Source organism: Nannospalax galili, unplaced genomic scaffold (genome assembly GCF_000622305.1).
Source record: "Nannospalax galili isolate Female #2095 unplaced genomic scaffold, S.galili_v1.0 scaffold2023, whole genome shotgun sequence".
NCBI classification, from domain to species: Eukaryota; Metazoa; Chordata; class Mammalia; order Rodentia; family Spalacidae; genus Nannospalax; species Nannospalax galili.
This window is the reverse complement of record NW_008349113.1, coordinates 98,588-105,827: the sequence shown is the minus strand read 5'-3', so window position 1 is coordinate 105,827 and position 7,240 is coordinate 98,588. Positions and strand designations below refer to the sequence as shown.

Below are 7,240 nucleotides of genomic sequence, written 5' to 3'. Positions count from 1 at the left end.
CAGAAATGTAGACATTGAATTCTAGAATTTCATAGAAATGTACAATAAAAATTGAAGGGCTTGCGAGCTGAAAGAAATCTAGAAAATGTAGGTGTTCTATGAACTAAAGTATGTTAAATGATGTTTAAAGTAAATGACAATAAAGAATGAGAAGTTCTTATTTAGCTCTTAAACATGGTCATTAAATCAGCTTATTGGGATTCTGTATTAGTTCTCTGGTAGGTATTTGCATGTCGGAAGGCTTTGGTGGTAAAATCAATGAGGAAGCTAAAGCTGAGAGAATCACTATCAAAGAGCACTTAAAATAAAATTCGGAAGGATGTGGAGAGAGGGCTGAAGATTATTACAGTGCTCAAAAGACACCATCCTTTAAAAACTAAAAATAAACTGTGATAAAATGAACATTGTTTTCTTTTCTCTGCTAATAAAGAGTAGTAGCTTCAAGCAAGCCTCAAGGAACTAGATCAAAATAAAAGGAAATCTTTTTTTCAAGCCAACCGAAAGATGCAGGATGGCACTGGGATGTGAGCAGAGGCAGAAAGAACCTGACAAATTGTGACAGATACTAAGGTGGTACCCACCAAACAGTCATGAGACTTTGCCTGGACAAGGGTGGGTGACCTAGTAAAGAGACACTCGGTAGAGGAGAGTTTGGTAAATGGGAAGAAATTGTGCTGCCTTGGTTTTACTCAGGATACCTGGATTCTGTGATTAAAATTAAGCTAAACATGACCCAAGATTTCACAAAGGTATATTCCCAAATTTCTCTCAGATTTGATAACAGATTCAAAACAAGTTTCAAAACAAGTCATAAGAATTTGTGGTAATTTCAGCTTTAGCAAGTATGGCTAGTTCAAATTCCAGCCCATTGTGAGGGAAGACAGGCAGTGAATGCTGTGCCTTGTATCGCATGACATAAGAAAGGGCTTGATTTGCCTTGAAATAGGAAAACAAAATAAAAATGTCAGGGTTCTTCTCTCTCTAACATTTTACAATATCTACAGTCATGTAGGTCAAAGGAAGAAATGCAGATACATAAGGAAGTAGGGAATTGAACCCAAATCCAAAGAAAATACAATGATAAGTCTATATTGAGATGATCAGATAGTGGAGCAGGCACACATGGAAAAAAACTTAAAGGGATCTGGAAAAGAAAAGTAAGATCATAATCAGATTAGAAATGAAAACTCTAAAGTGAGATGAAGAATTATATACTTTAATAATACAATATCTGACTTAAAATGTGTTGGATAATATTAAGGTCAAATTGAAGAAAAAAGAAGAATTGTTGAACTTAAAATCAAGGCAATAGAAATGATCAAACCCTGACCAAGAGAGTAAATTAAGAAAATGATAATCTTTTCAACTATTTAGGAAAGGATTCTAATGTAAATTTATCTAGATTTTCATAATCAAAGATAAAAAAGTATTGAATAAGTTTGAAGGAAAAAAACATTTTTCTGCAAAATTTAAGGCAAAATATCAGTCCATTACTTCAAGAAATTACCATGCATCCATCATGCTAAAATAAGCAAAATAAAAAGCGTGGGGAAGTAGAGTTAAAAGAAAAACACTCCAGAAAGGAAACAAGTGAATGTGGAGGCTGCACAGGAGTGATTGTAGACAGGCAGACACCCATATGAAATAAAGGTACACCGTCATGAAGACATGGCAGGCAGAGAATAGTGGATGGATATATTAAGCTACTGCAAAAAGAAAAGGGAAGATGTCAATTGCATTTTTTATCTAGGTACCATACATTTCAGAGTTTACGGATATGAGAGGCCAGTAGTGCTGTGGTTTGAATGTGGAATGCCCTCCATGGGGCCATGTATTTCAACAGTAGGCACATAGCTGATAGCTGTGTGTTGAAAGGTTGTAGGACCTTTAGGAGGTGGATACTTGATAGAGGAAATGAGCCAGTTGGGATGGGCCTTGAGACTTTCCAACCCCACCCAACTTCCTGCTTTTATTTGCTTTCAGATCACGTATTGATTGTGACCCAGAAGCCTCCTGTTCCTGCTGCAGTGCCTTTCCCACCACAATGCGATATTATATCCTTGAGTAGCAAGACAGAATAAACCCTTCCTTCTCAAAATTGCTGGACCCAGCAGTGCGAGAAGTAACTGACACAGACAGGGGCAAGACATTCTGGTGAATACTGGTTCAACAACACTGAGCTGTACATTTCAAAAACTCAGGAGAAACAAGTTTGAATGAGTTCACCATAGAAATTGTAAGTGTTTGAGGAAACAGATATGTTTACCTTGAGTTAAACACAATATAATATATATGTGTCAAAACATCATGTGATATTGCATAAATATTCATGTTTGTTTATTTTGTGTCAATTAAGGTTAACTTAAATTATAAGGTGTGTTTCTCAAACAGAAGTGAAGCATGTTTTAGATAAATGAAAATTATGATAATTTTTGTCAAACAGATTTATTCTATGTGAGATGCTAAAAGAGGTTATTGAGGGCTAAAATTTAATAACATAAATTAGCATCTCATTGCAGGATTTAGAGACTAGGAAACCAAAACTTGTACAACTGTTAGTGAGCTTTATTCTCCTTCAGGTGTTTATTTTAAAGAAAATGTTTAATAAAATAAAATATGCAAAGTTAAATGTGTACAATAGCACAAAGAGTAACATGTGATTCAAATGAAACATTATTGTAAGATTTTATTACATTTATATAAAGTATTATAATATTTCATGGTGAACTCACAAAGTTAAAATCAATGTTTATATTCTAATTGCAGCACCAAAATGTTATAAATAGGTCCAGGTCAAAAGTCAGAAAAAGGGATAAAATAAAAAAATTTTAAAAGTAGTCAATGCAAAAGAAGTTAGACAAGGGAAGAAAAAGCAACAGGAAACCTATGTGATGAATTCAAATCAGTTAGGGTGACGGCCAAATCCATCACTATTAAAAACCACACCAACTGAAGAGAATTACTGATGTTAATGCTAAAGGTTGCTAGAATGAAACAAAACCAGTCTGTGGCAGGTCTTTGAGGAACTACATCACCACTGTACAACGGGCAGCAAGCCATGTATTTACCATGGCGAAGGTAACATTTCAACATCTGTTTGACTGCCTCAAAGCAGGTATTAGTGATCTCTGCTGCTGTAAGCTGCTCATGGTAGTCTTTCTCAGCAGGGCCATATGTGGCCAGAGGGAAATGGGTGCTGGGGTAGGGCACCAGGTTAGTCTGGAATTCAGTCAGATCTACATTCAGGGCCCCATCAAATCTCAGGGAAGCAGTGATGGAAAATACAATATCAAGATTTCTATGACAGATGTCATAGATGGCCTTGTTGTCTACCATGAAGGCAAAACCAGAATGCTCCAGGGTGGTGTGTGTGGTGACGATGGAATTATAGGTTTCAACAACAGTGATGGACACCTGAGTAGGGGGGTGCTGGGTAGACAGAGAACTCCAGCTTGGACTTCTTTCCATAATCAATAGAGAGCCATTCTATAAGGAGGGAGGTGAACCCAGGGCTAGTTCCTCCACCAAAGCAGTGGAAAACCAAGAAGCCCTGAAGCCCTGTGCACTGGTCAGCCAGCTTGCGAATTCGGTCCAAGACAAGGTCTACGATCTCCTTGCCAGTGGTGTAGTCCCTACCAGCATAGTCATTGGCAGCCATGCCATCCTCGCCTGTGATGAGCTGCTCAGGGTGGAAGAGCTGGTAGCAGGTACCAGTGAGACATTCATCAGTGACCATGGGTTCTAGGTCTACAAACACTACCCTGGGCACATGCTTGCCACTGTCTGTCTCACTGAAGAAGTTGTTGAAGGAGTGATCTCCACCCGCAATAGTCTTGTCACTTGGCATCTGGCCATCAGGCTGGATGACATGTGCCAGGCAGTAGCGCTCCCAACAGATGTTGCCGATCTGAACACCGGCCTGGCCAACACTACATATATGAGTTGTAGAACAAGCAAGGAGAAATCAAGCTTGTGTTGACTTCAGAGCCTCATCTCTACTAGAGAGCATTCATATTGCTGGAAGTGCTATACAGGGCTACCAGAAGAAAAAAAAAATTAACAACCTTACACAGCTGTGAATCCTATGAATTATTATAATAATTGGCCTGGCAAGATAAGCCCACTGGTGAAGTAGTGGCACAAATGTTATGGTGGCAACCAACCACTCTTTAATTGGATTTATGTTCCTCTCCTGAGGATAGGATACATACCTGACTGGTAGGAGACTTAGGAACCTGAGGCTAAACAGATCACAGGACATAGAGGAAAACCCAGTACTAGTTTTCTATTTAATAGTTACTGTATTAAACTGACTCAAAATGACTTACTGCTATACCCACTGATTAATGCATCTCTCAGCTTTCACCACTTGCATAAGAAGTTTCCTTATGTAACAGATGGTGATTAAAACAGAAACCCACAACTGGCCAACATGTAGAGAACAAGAGACTGCAGAGCACTTATTCCTGAATAGGACAACTGGATCAACCTTCTGCCCCCTCAAGGCTTAGAGATCATTGCAGAAGATGGGAAGAATGACTTTAAGAGCCATAGGTGGCGAATGACCACAAGTAAATGGGCTTTTTCAGATGCAGCAACAGTGACAGCATGCACAAGTCCATACAAACCCTAGCCAGAAAAAAATCCCAGCATAAAGATGAGGAAGTAGGTATGAAACTCCAACACCACCTAGGGAAACTGGCAAGAGACATCTGCTGGGAAGGACAGAGAGTGTCTCTTTCAAGAATGGAAATTGTGGGTGGGTTAACCGGGCTCTAGTGAATGAATCCACACTGAAGGACTTTTGGAGATGTGAATTAGACACTATATCCTTTTTAAACATATACAATGTATTGTATATAATTATATTTTATATATAGTAGACTGCATTAAGTTGGGTGGGGGCCAATAAAAGGAGATGGGTCTAGGGGAGAGGATCTAAATTCAATCAAATGTACTTTATGGAAACCACACAATTTCTATTAAAAAGTGGAAAAACAGACACCCATGAAACAGAATAGAGGCAAGGAACTTTTAAGAGGAATTTATTGCTTTCTACAACAGGCAAATTATTATATTATTTTCCAAAATAATACTCTGGGGGAAGATTATTTTTAAAAAAACTTGCAATTAGCTATGTTTGTACAGAAGGCACTAAGAACAAAAACTTATGACAGCATGAGTGATCAAATGTCCTATTTTCCATATACTATTAAATAATGTCATTATGGGCATGAAAAATTACTGTAATGTGTTAAATAATCTATATGCAAAATGCACATGTTGTCTAATAATACTTTTATGACATTCAAGAGAAGGCGGACTTCTGTATAATGGTATATAACAGGTTGTTAGCGACCTGATGCCAGGATCAAAAGTAGGACTGAGCTTTGAAGGAGTAGTTTTCTTTTTCTTTTCCTTTTTAAAATTTTTTGAAGATTAGGACATGTATGCAAAATGCTACATCAGTAAGACTTACCTCTTTTGCCAAAAGGAATCTTCTGGGAGTAAACAAAATGGTTCATGTATTTTAAAAGCCAAAGATAGGGCAGGAGAGATGTCTCAGCGGTTAAGAGCACTAACTGTTCTTGCAGAGGACCTGGGTTCAATTCCCAGTACCCACATGGCAGCTACTAACCATCCTTAACTCCAGTTCCAGGGGAATCCAATCCCCTCTTCTGACTCCGCAGGCATGGCAGGACATGGGTGCATTCACATACATGCAGGCAATACACTCATACACATAAAATAAAAATATTTTAAAAAATGTTTTAAAGGTAGGAAGATAAAAACATAAACAATGCTAACAATAATCAACATAAACATAACGTTAGAAATATTAACCTTCAAATAAAGGAATATTTTAATCTAAAAAGCATTTTATAGTAATAAAAGAAATATTTCATTTATTAAGGAGACACAGGGACCCTAAATCTATAGGGATCTCATAACAAAGACACAAATACAATGGTATTTGGCTATTTTAATTCCCTTTCCTTAAAATTTAAAAAGTAGTTCACTATCTGAGCAAAAATGAGTGGAATAACACTAATGACGAATATGATCTATCAGAGATTTTGTAAGCCTATGCCCAACAATGTAGAAATGTACTTTCTTTTCAAATTCAAATAACATGCTCTTTAAGATGGATAATCCATAAAGTCATAGAAGAAAAATGCCATGATTATCTATGGATAAATATCATACAGGATGTTTCAGACAAGAGTGAGACATTAAATTGTGCATGTCTAGGGGTCCAACATGTGTTAATGCACACACACATACATGTATGCACAAATACATGCACACACACAAATACACACACATACACACATACACAAATACACACACGCACTTGCACACACACACATATACACATATGCACACATGCATAAACACATACACTCATGAACATACAAACACATACAGATACATACATGCACACACAAACATGCATGCAGACATACATACGTACATGTTCACACACATATACACACATAAACACACGTACACACATGGAGTTAAATAATGACTACAGCAAAGCCAATAACATCATCCTTATCTTTTTTCTATTGTTTTGGTTATTAAACACTTAAATTTATCTTCTGGAAAATTTCAGTACATACTACAATGTTACTCCTTACTCATACTTATGATTTAACCCTCATTGAATGTGAAATATATTTTCCTTATATCCAATTATCCTACTAATTTATGTTCCTATTAATTTACTATCCTTTATTCTCTAAAACATTATAAGTTGATCTCTTTTTCTCTTCAATAACATAACACGTCCTTCCCAGTTTTCCCGCCTTGCCTTGCTTTGATGAGGAGCTGCCCGTTTGTCATGTTGTTCTCACCTCTGTGGTTCATAGTATTTCCTCTTCACTCTGTTTTCAACTGTACAACCAGGATGGGCATTTGAAGTTTCTCCCCAGTGGTCCAAATATAAAAGGCAACAGCATCATGCTGTTGGCAAGTGGAGGAAAGTTGGAGTGACAAAGCCTGGTAGGGGAGCATAGCTCTGGGATTCCAGTCCAGTCTACCTCGTCTGTCTGCTCTGTGTTCTGGTAGACCCGCTTCCTCTGCCACATTCTCTTGCTCTGATGTACTGTGTGCCACAGTCCCCCCAAAAATGGGACATTCAGCCATGGACTAAAATCCCCAAAAGCAGGGGTTCAAATGCCCTTTTGTCTTTTTACACATTATCTCACATAGCTTGTTTTTTTTATTATTTTAT

General features: G+C 37.5%; 1 pseudogene; it reads right to left on the bottom strand.

The window, feature by feature from the left end:
- Positions 1 to 2,853: 2,853 nt before the first annotated feature.
- On the bottom strand, positions 2,854 to 3,922 carry LOC103744657 (annotated as a pseudogene).
- Between the last annotated feature and the right edge of the window lie 3,318 nt (positions 3,923 to 7,240).